At 37.4% G+C, this 11,620-nt stretch overlaps 1 long non-coding RNA gene across 1 annotated transcript in view; it reads left to right on the top strand.

The window, feature by feature from the left end:
* Positions 1–642: 642 nt before the first annotated feature.
* The window catches only part of LOC150021058 (uncharacterized), a 38,005-nt gene continuing 27,027 nt past the window's right edge, over positions 643–11,620 (top strand). The window contains exon 1 of the long non-coding RNA XR_016511791.1: positions 643–794. This is a non-coding gene — a long non-coding RNA (uncharacterized LOC150021058). The remainder of the gene's footprint in view (positions 795–11,620) is intronic.

The following is an 11,620-nucleotide window of genomic DNA, read 5'->3' as shown; positions in this document are numbered from 1 at the left end:
AGATTTCCCCAGAACAAAGCTTCTTAGGGTCTAGGCAGGGAGTTAGGAAAACTGGTTTCTTTTTTCTTTCTTTCTTTTTCTTTCTCTTTCTTTCTTTCTTTCTTTCTTTCTTTCTTTCTTTCTTTCTTTCTTTCTTTCTTTCTTTCTTTCTTCCTTCCTTCCTTCCTTCCTTCCTTCCTTCCTTCCTTTCTTTCTTTCTTTCTTTCTTTCTTTCTTTCTTTCTTTCTTTCTTTCTTTCTTTCTTTCTTTCTTTCCTTGCTTTTTTTACTTGCTGTCTTATTTGCCTGAACAAACTCCTTCTCACTCTTTAATTTTTGTAAGAAAATGAAAATAGCTTCCACCTCTTACCTAAGAAAACTGGTGAAGGGTGATAAATTGATAATATTCTCTGTAACAACATTTTAATGGGAACACAAGATGCTCTTCTGGCTGAGTGATGTGTCCTGAGCATTTGAATTTAATCAGACTGTAGCATATTTCTTTGCCCTTTACAATCATGATGACTAACCAGCTCCCATGTGAGTGAGTTATATTTTAGACAAAGGAGGCAACATAAAATCATTCTTGGCTTGGAGCAGTTAATATTTAATTGAGTCATAGCTACATAAACCATAAGTGAATGTGCAGAGGACTGACTCTAAGGAGAATGTTTTAAATGAAAAGAATGTTTCTGTCCCTTTGCTTTTTTGGTGCCTTTGTTAGGAAAGGGTCTTCTATTGTCTTCTGATTTGGTTCATGCTGCAGACAAGAAGCTCAAAGGTGCATGTGAGGATATCAACTGTCATTTTCTACAAGTGAGTAGACACTTTTGGGCTCCAGAGATCATGGAATTAAAGCTTTAGGTACACTAGAAAGCAAAGTAGGATTACAATTCACCTTTTCTTATATAAGAGCTTTGAGACACAAAATTTTATTCATGATCACAGACAAATTTTAGTAATTAACTCCTAGTTGCAATCTTATTCTTAGAAAGTAAATCCCTCCTTCAGAACAAACAAACAAAACAAAAATTCTATATGTAGTTGGAAAACGTTATCTTCTACGGTCTCTATCCTCAGATTTACATATAATTATGCAGTAATGGTACTCTTACACTTTTCCTTAAGGCTACTCTGAATTTTGCTACATTGTAAGTCTTGTGACATAGATTTCTAAAGCTGGTATGTAAGACCTTATATCTCTAATAATGACCACTCACTATTAGGGAGGGCAAGATGGTTGGCTGTTTATTCCACTGAGAGAAAAAATTCTCCTGATTATTTGTTAAAAGATCATTTCTATGTCTTTCTTGGTCTCATAACCAGTTCTATAAATAAACAAAATGTACAGTACAACCATTATTCCTGTTTTTCTCATGTTTTTAATTTCTTCTTTTATGTCTTTAATTATTTAAAACTTTTTTTTTTTTTTTTTTTTTTTTGTATTCTATAACAGGCAATTCTATTATCTCAAGTCTTGGGAACCCTTAATCTGCTGTTTCTTATGAATTTTTTTCTCGCCCTGTGGTTAATTTTCTTTGTTTTTGTGATTTTAGGTTTTGAGATCAAAGTCTGCAGGGTTTTATCTCTGGAAATATTGGGACGCTTGGGTTTTACATTTCTTCTGGGAGGTATCACTAACCTCATAACACTTTTGTTTTAAATAAACTTTTAATTTTACAATAGTTTTCAATTTATAAAAAGTTTCTATGACAGTACAAAAGTTTCCCATGTACCCTGTACCCAGTTTCCTCTATTAATAACATTTTGCATTAGAATGATGCATTTGTTATAACTAATGAATCAATATTGATATATTATTATTAACTAAAGTTTGTACTTCATTCAAATTTTCTAAGTTTTCTTATCTAATGTCCCTTTCTGTCCAGGATCCCACCAAGAAGACTACACTAAATTTTACTTATAATGTCTCTTTAGACTCCTCTAGACTTTTCTTAATTTTGATGAACTTGACCCTGTACCTCCCATGCACATAAAAATATGTCCTCAAAATATTAAAGAAAAACAGTGCAAATTATGAGAAAAAAATAAGAAAACAATAATTATGACTGAAGATTTTGACATTTCTTACTCAGATTAATCAATCATAGACAAAAACTTAGTAAGGATATAGAACAATTGAATAACTGAATTATCAACTTTGATATAATGCTAACACATAAAGCCCTACATCTCTAAATTAGGGAAAAAAAGACACTTTTTCAACACAGTTCAAATATGAGGTCTGTCCAGAAAGTATTCAGCCATCTAATATGAAAAATAGAGACATTTATTGAAGAAGATATGAGATAAGAGACATTGTACACAGGACAATGACAACTCGTTCCCATTTAAAGTGGGCACATTTGAACCTCACACAATTCTCCCAGCATCTCTTCCACTGTTCAAAACACTCTGCAAAATCTTCTGTTGTAATCACCATCAGCTGTCCCATCATATTTTTCTGAATCTCATTGATGGTCTGATATCTCTTTTCACTCAAAGGTGATTTTAGTTTTGGGAAATGTCAGACGTCTTTGTTGATTGCAGCCCATGCCCATTCAACATCTCAGGTGTTCTGCTTGTTTCAGGCCTTCCAGAATGCAGATCACTTTCAACAGATTCTTGACTGTCTTTGAAGCATTTGTGCCACAATTTTATTTGTGTGGCACTCATTGCGTAATTCCTGAAAGCTTTCTGAATCTCCCAAATAGTTTCCATGGAGGAATGTTCCAATTTAACACAAAATTTGCTGCAGATTTGTTGCTCTACTTGCTTAGTCATTTTGAGTGTGACGGCCTCACATCTATCACCCCCACTGACTAGAACAGTGAAGTTGTCACTGTTCACACATGTGCATTCCAGTCCACTCTCCTTGGCTGCCAGGTTACATCAACATTTTGCAAATCATTCTTATTATATTAACAATGGCTGGACTTTTTCCAGACACACTTGGTGTTTACAAAGATTGACCACGTAAGAATCAGGTTTCAACAAATATAAAAATCAGACCACAGTGTATAAGTTAGAGATTAATTACCAAAGCTAACTAAAAACCCACATACATTTAAAAATAAAAGAACACAGATAAATAATTTATGCATCAAATAAAATAGGAAATGGTACTTAGAAAATATTTAGAATTAATGGAACAAAAATGTGTCAAGACTTTTGGATGGAGCTGAACATAATTTAGAAGCAAAAATTTTGCCTTAAAATTTAATCACAGAAGAGGAAAATCTAAAATTCAATGCACCATGTTTATGTCTTACGAAGTCAGAAAGAGAAAACAAGAAAACTGAAGAAGTGCGGGAGAACTCTGCAGCACAGGCACACACACACCGTGCATACAGAGATTAGACATAAAGCAGAAAGTTAAGTTCAGGACATTTCTGCCATACAGAAAAGGTTAAAAAAATACAGTAATGTCACCTGTAAACCTTTCAATGAGATTCTACAATTTTAACATTTTGTCGTACTTTCTCTTTTTCTTTCTCTGTATGCATAGTTTTTCTGTACCATTTCAGACTAAGTTGTAATATCAAGCCATGTTGCCTGTAAGTACCTCAGCATTTATTGCCTAAGAGTAAAAACAACCTTCCACTTAACCACACTACCATATAACTTCTAAAAATTAATAATAATAATTCCATAATATCATCTAAAGTAGAGTTTATATTCAAAGGTCTTAATTGCCACAGAATGTCTTTTAGCTATATTTCCCCCAATCAGATTTGAAGCTAGGCTCATACATTGGATTTAGTCATATTAGTCAGGGTTCTCTGAAGAAACAAAACAAATAGGAGATATATATGGAGAAAGAATGAGAGAAAGAGAGAGATGTCTTATAAGGGAAAGGCTTGAGTGATTATGGAGAGAGCTCATGGTATAGGAGAACCAAGGCCAGAAAACTCAGGACTCAAGAAGAGCTAATGTTTTAGTTCAAATCTGAAAGCAAAAAGCAAAACAAAACAAAATGAAACAAAAAAACATAAAACCTGGTGTCTCAACTTGAAGGCAGTCCAGCAGAAGGAGTTTCCTTTTACTTGACCTCTTTGTTGTATTCCAGCCTTCAGCCGATTGAATAAGGCTCACCTACATTAGGAAGAGCAGTCTGCTTCGCTCAGTCTATGAATTTAAATATTAATCTTTTTCATAAATATCCAGAGTCATGTTTCATCAAATATCTGGACACTCCTGCAGCCTAGTTAATGTATAAAATTAACCATCACAATTGTTAATTGTTATATCTCTTGAAATTCTTCTAGTCTAGACTCAAAAGCAATTTACTCACTTTTTTTTTTTTTTTTTTTTTTTTTTGATGAGATTGAGTTTTTGAAGTATTCAGGTGGTTGTCCTAGAAAACATCCTACATTCAGGATTTTTCTGATTATTTCTTCATGGTATTATTTAACTTGTACTTCTGTCCCTCATATTTTCTGTAAACTGAAAGTTAGGTTTTAGAGGGGCTTAGTTATATCTGGCTTAAATCCTTTAATGCAAAAATGCATTGTAGATAAGATTTGAATTTTGTACAGTAATGCATACAGTCACCTAATGCTGAACTAGTCTACTATCAGAAATGTTAAGTTTGACCATTTGGTAATTGTGTTGACCATCAGATCTTTTTGTTGCAGTGATATTTTTTCATTCCAGCTAGTAATTTCTATGGTGATATTTTGGCACTCTATGAATATCCTGTTTCTTATAACTTTACACCTGTTTATTTATTTATTTTGTTCTGTTTTATTTGTTTGTTTGTTTTTAATGATCCTTGTCTGAATCAGTTGCTATATTGGAACTTACAAAAGGATGATTTTATATTTCTATTATCTCTTCACATTTATTAGCTTTGGGATTTTGGGTGCAATTCAAGGAGTGTGAGTTCTTTTCCTGTATGCAAAGCGAAGTGAATGGAGATTTTATGCAGGGAAATTTGGAGAACTGGGAGAAAACACAGGCCTTTTATGAAATTTGTATCAATATTCTAGAGCTCCAATATTATTTGCTGAGGCTCCCTATGGAGATAGCTACTTTAGTCAGGCAACTTGTTTAAATCAGGTGAGGCCTTCTGTGGAGAAAATGAGGGCTTTAGCACCCAGATTATAAGGCTATTCCAAGAGTAAAAATATGGACCAAATCAGATTTTTACTCAATTTTGGCCCTTATCTTTACTTTTTTTTAAAATAATTTATTTGTTTGTTTGCTTATTTATTTATTTATTTTTAGAGAAAGGGGAAAGGAGAAAGAGAGGGAGAGAAACATCACTGTGTGGTTGCCTCTCACTCGCGCCCCCAACTCGGGACCTGACATGCAACCTAGTTATGTACCCTGACTGGGAATTGAACCAGCGACACTTGGCTCGCAGGCCGACACTCAATCCACTGAGCCACAGCAGCCAGGGCTGGCCTTTATCTTTACAAGGAAATATCAAGTTCTTGCTTATAGGGATATATATAAAAATTTATATAGGGACATTTTTATATATAGGGAAACATAAATATAGAGACATTTATATATCTATATATTTACATCTATATCTGTCTATGTATATAGAGAAGTATAGATATAGATACATATCCCATTGACTTAACATGTCTTAAACATCCCTAAAAATACTAATTTATTTTTTTTACCCATAGCTTATACTCCTAAGAATTTCTTCTAAGGAATATATAAGAAAAGTGTACAAGAACATATCTACAATGCTTTGGTGGGTTTATTTAAATAAATTGTATAAATAATCTTAATGCCAGGCAAAAAATATTGGCTAAATAAATTTTTGTGCAACTATATAATGAATATTAGAAAGCTATTGAAAATGATATGGCAGAAGAATATTTAACAATTTAAAAACTTCAGTGTGTAAATTAGTAAATGCAAATAGGTACAGAGGCACAGACCAATTCCCTTCCAGAAACCTTCAGGCTCCAATGCCCATATTCTTTCAAAGCTTGGGGTTGCCAGACTCCACTTCCTATCACGTTTGGAGCTTCAGTTCAGCTGGGATATGAACGGAATTATTGTAATGGGGATTATCTATTCCTCTACCCAACAGCATCTGCATCCCAATTATTTTTCAGCCACAATGCCTGATTTGTGTAAACCTATGCTTGCTCTTTTTAATGCTCTCTTAATTGAAGTTACTCATAAAAAAAAAAAAAAAAAAGGCAATGAAGAATACTGTTGAATTCACAGGGGAGGCAGAGGAGGAGACTGACATTCCACAGTGCACAGACTTTCACCTCTAAATCCCTCATGATGCCAGCCTCTTCTTCCATGCCTCTTTCCATACATACCTAGTTTTTGCACCTGCCCCCATGCAGCCTATTGGGTTGCTGTCTTCTGCCTATATGGGGAACAATTTCTCTCTGGGGCTTCTCAATCTCTCCTCATCTTAGGCAAAGCAAGTCCCTGTTTGCATATCTTTTTCCACTCTTCAATATCATTTTTAAATATGTCTAAGGCCAGTATACTGAGGATGAAGGTTTTATTCTACTCTCAGCAAACAAAAGATCCTCTAGTTACCTAGATCCATACTTCTTATATAAAGAAGATTATAAATAACACATATTTTTCTCCAGTCAGCCATGCATTAAACCAACACTCTATTATTAATGTGCTTTTTATGTAATAAATGTAAAACAAAAAGAGAAAAAAAGGTGACCTTTTTCACTGTTTAGTCTGGAGCAGTAACTGAGGAATGTCCAATCTCCATGGCAGGCATAAAGTGAAACTGTCCAGAATGAGGTAGGTCTTGACAGCAGAAGGGCCAGGACACTCACTGGTAATAAAGCCCGAGACATGAGACAGGGAACATGGGACAGAGATCAAGGCAGGGACTCCAATGCTAAAACTGTATCAGAAGGTGGAGAATTAAAGTTTCAGGTAGGATTATCCTCAAGCAACAGAAAAACAAATTCAAATTTAAGCAAGAAATATAAGCTATTGGCTCATGTAGCAATGTGACTCAATCCAATGATCACCGATGTCATGAAAATTGGTTTCTTCTCCATTTCTTTATTCTCCTTCCTTGTTTTAACTCCATTCTCAGGTAAATGCTCTCCATAGCCATCAGGTAATGATCAGCTGAATATAAGTATCTTTTTCACCCAGCATTAGCAGCAACATTTCCAAGATTCATTCTGAATGGGATGGTTTAAGGCATGTGCCCTCCCATGTGCAGGGCATACACACATGATTGGCTGATTTCTGGGTCATATGTTTCACCAAAGAATGCAGGGACTAGAGGTAAGCAAGGCTGGATCCCTGAAGAAGAGTAGAGTTGTTGCCAGAGAGGTTGAAATGAGGACCAGAGAGGTACAGAATGTACTCCCTCCTGGAGTCTGAGGAGCAAGTGACAAAGCCTGAGAAACAGCAGGATTGCTGCCTGGACCTCCAGTCTGGATGAGAGTGCCTGTCTGGGGCAGAGCTGCCACTATTTAGGGGTCTATTTCTGTTTCCTGAGTTTTCTAGTGATGTCAAGAGGCCCTGGTTTTCTGGAAAAAGAACCCATGCACACTGGCTCTGACAATTTTGAACAGAAACTGGCCTCAAAGCCAGAAACAATATTATCTGCCTGCTCCTTGTATAAGAAGTACAAGGAAATAACACTGCAAAGAACGTGAGAGTGCATGTATCCTTTCAAATTAGTGCTTTGGGGTTCTTTGGATATATACCCAGAAGTGGAATTGCTGGGTCAAAAGGCAGTTCTATTTTTAATTTTTTGAGGAATGTCCTGAAATGAATATAAAATAATATTGAATGTAAACAGTAATTGAAAAAAAGAATTAAAAGAAGTACAAGGAAAGTATTAATCAGGTAATATTGAATTTTGTTACTGGAGTGGATCTGTTTTATATAAAGGTTTGATTCCTAAACTGCCCCTTAATAATTATGCTCAGAGATATTAATCTTTCATGCTCTAGTAATATTAAGAGCCCTCATAAAGACTGGCTTTATGAAAGCTATTGCTCTTCTTAGCAATCCCTATTTTCAGTCTTTTAATTGGATGAATATTTGATCCACGCAGGTGGGCAAGTGTGGTTGATAGGTGATATTTTCTGAATGAATTTTAATTAAAGTTAGTTTTCTATGGTTTACAATTAATTCTTAGCTCACAATTAGTTCTTCTAGAAATTGTTGTGCTACTTCAGTTCCATTAGCAAACCTCTGCATTCAGAAATATGATCATTTTTATAAGAAAAAGGAAGCATAATCAGGGAAATTGTGCCTTAAAATCTGATAGCTTGAGTTCAAACTGCAATTCTGCCACACATCAGTTTATGACTCTCAGAAGGATGACATCTCTGAGCTTTGGTTTCATCTTCTGTGGAACAGAGATAATACTAATGACATGTAGGGTAACTGTGAGAAAACTTAATTAAAATGCCTAAACAGTCTCTGGCACATAGAAGATGCTCAGTAGATGTTATTTATCATCCTCATCTTGCCTAACTTACACCACAGCAGGGATTAGTTTGCATAGCACAGGAGAACTCTCAGCTATATTTTCCAGTGCAGAGAGGACATACAATAAAAACTGAGAAAAAAAAATACTTTTAAAATCTGACTTTGTTTTTGCCTTTAAAGATTACATGGAGAATTCAGAACCAGCCCTGGAGCTGGTTTATAGGCCATTTGATTCTATGCTCCAAGCAGGAAAGTAACCATTGGCTGAAGGACAGACCGGTGAGCTGGGGGAAGTTAAAGTGCCACTTCCTCTGACAAGCTTCCCTTGATCCCCAAACCTGGCTGACATGGCCGTGTCCTCCCATCTACTCCCCACCACAGTCCTTTCAGAATAGGGACTGGCAAACACAGCCCTTGGGCAAGATCCAGCCCACCACCTGTTTATGCACAGCCTATATAAAAGCTGAGAATAAGTTGTAACATTTTTAAACGATTGGAGAAAAAACAGAGGAAGAGGAAGATTTTGTGATGCACAAAAATCATATGTAATTCAAAGTTGTGTCCACAAATCATGTTTTCTTCAAACGCAGCCATGCTCACTCACGTGTGGATTGTCTGTGGCGGCTTTTGCATTACAACTGAGTAGCTGTGGCCAAGACCATATAACTAGTAAAGCTGAAAATATTTGTTCTCTGGCCCTGTACAGAAAACAATTGCAGACTCCTGGACTAAAATATTCAAGATTGATGCACTTTGCACTATTTCCTCCTACCAGGCTAATCCTTGAGGATAGGGACTGATGCTCTTCCATCTTTGTGTTTTTAGCACCTGGCACAGAGCCTGTGCCAGGCATCCATACATCAGTGTTTTTCTCCTTTTCAGGTACTTCAAGTAAGTTGTCCCCCAACTGTAATCCAATAGGTCTATCCCAGGGTCCCTGGCCTCTGGCAACTCCTTATAGTCCCTGGGCACATAAAGGTCTGACAACTAAAGGTAGGATCAGAGCCTGTTAACATTTCAGGGGTCTGAAAATTAAAGAGAAGGAACCATTGGAAAATCCCCTGCTTCTCTGCATCCTGGTGCTTGAGGTTATGTGACATAGGGGAAGGAGCACTGTGTTTTGAGCCTGGACTAATGACTTTCAAGTTGTATGACCTTGAGAATAAACCACCTCACTGAGGACCATTTTCTTAATCTAAGGTATAGAGATCATTTCTATCTCATAAACCTCACTGGGTCTTGATTGCTTTAGAAAATACCTTCACAGGTGAGGGTAGGGGCCATGTCTGTCTTGTTCCCATTGTAGTTCCTGGTTTAGCACAAAGCCTGGCATGCAAGTCATGGCTGGAAATTAGAACTACCTGTGAGCTTTCACCACTCACCAACACAGAAAAACACCCAGAATAAATAAAGGAGTATCTATGGGAATGGGCCTGGACATCAGTTTTTTATTTGTTACTTTTTTTAGACTCCACTGTTGATTCAGATATTCAACCAAAAATTGAGAGGCACTGTTGCAGAGTCTAAACACACATTTGCCGACTGACTGGATGAAATGAGGCTGTTCCCACAGGCACTTGTCTCTCTGTACTTTTAGATACTGGCTGAGGAGTCAGGATTGTCTGCATCACGGGCACAGTCTGCTGTTCCTCAGCCCTGTGGGATCGCTCTCTCCAATTCACCGAGGTCCTTCAGCTGCTTTCTTCACCCTCCACTGACTGGCTCGGCTACTCATTCTCCGGTTATTTGTTTGATCCTTTGTGGCTCTGCTTGTTTTGTTCTCCACTTTCTTTTCTTATTGGTTCCTTGTCAGTTTTTCCCTCCTCCTCTCTAATCTTCTCAAACCTTTTTCTTCTTACTGTCGCTATGTTCACTGGTAGTAATGGCTTACCAACAACAACACTGGTATTTTCAAGTACTCCCATTTTTAATTTACTGCTATATTAGTTTTGCCTTGGGCTTCCCATTGGAAAATAAATCCCCAGACTCTCCTTCACTATCTAAATGGCCGTCTCTGGGAAGGTAGTCTCAGAAACTTTGAGTTCAGTGACAAATCAGGAAATTCAGCTATCTGGGTTACAGAAAAGTGACTGCAGGCCCAGTGAGACAGAATAGCCAACTTGGGGTCACAGAGTACACTCACAGCTGACTGGGGCTGGATGGCATATTCTTCATGTCCACTTTACACTTCCTCCAGACCACCACAGGACATTGATAGCTAGGCTGCGGGCTTTTTGGACAGCTCATTGCTTCTCTTTCATGAAGGGTTAGCACCCTACCAAAGCTGCACCTGGCAGAATCTATTAATTTTTATCACTCAGAGTAGAGGGAACATTGCTGGCAGCAGCCACATGTAGGTGTGGGGAGGGCATGGCTGACCACCTGGCTTAGTGACACTCCAGAGGACCCAGCTCTGTGTGTCTCAGCCTCCTTGTGTACATTACAGAAGAGCCAGGTGATGACAGATGTCCCAGAGGGGTAGCAGGGAAGTGCAAGAGCTCTTTGCCATCACCACGACAAGCCTCCCCCTGACAATGACATGGTCATAAAGAACTATCTACTTTCTTACCTGCACATCTGTGATGTCCAATATATAACCATTAACTATAATTAAAACTAACTACAATGAAATAAAATGGAACTTTGTGTTCCTTAGCTGCACTAGCCATATTTAAAGTGCTCAGTAGCCACAGGTGGCTAGTGGCTAGTGGCTAGTGGCTAGTGGCTGCCATGTTGGACAGCGCAGAGGGAGGATATTTGTAGCATTGCTTTGCTGAAGATTCTATTAGACAGTGCAGCTCCAGATACCTGGGTAGGATACCTGAATCTATAGAAGGAACACTCCAGCTGAGGAAGATCAAAAAGAGGCCAGCCTATGCCAGTGCCCCTCAGATTCTGGACTAGGATCCTGAGACTGGCTGGTGCAGACATTTAGGATTCTGCTCCCTTCCTACCCCTCCATGTGTGTCTTCTCTTCCCTGCTAGACTACGAGCTCCTTGGAAGCAGTGTCTATTAATGTGTTGTTATCACAGAATTGACCTGACACATGATAGGTCTCAGTGAAGGTGTGACTAAATAAAATTATGTTCTTTATCCATTCAGTATTGTCAAGAAAAAAGCTATATTCAATAGAGTGGTAAAAAAAATCTGTCTTTTTGGTAAAGAGGAACAAAGTTAAAACTGACCCTTAGTTAAGTGAAAATCCATGTTTAGCTCCCCTCCTTAGGGA

This window comes from Furipterus horrens, unplaced genomic scaffold (genome assembly GCF_987537825.1).
Source record: "Furipterus horrens unplaced genomic scaffold, mFurHor1.1.pri manual_scaffold_1, whole genome shotgun sequence".
Classification (NCBI taxonomy): Eukaryota; Metazoa; Chordata; class Mammalia; order Chiroptera; family Furipteridae; genus Furipterus; species Furipterus horrens.
This window is presented reverse-complemented; position numbering and strand designations above follow the sequence as displayed.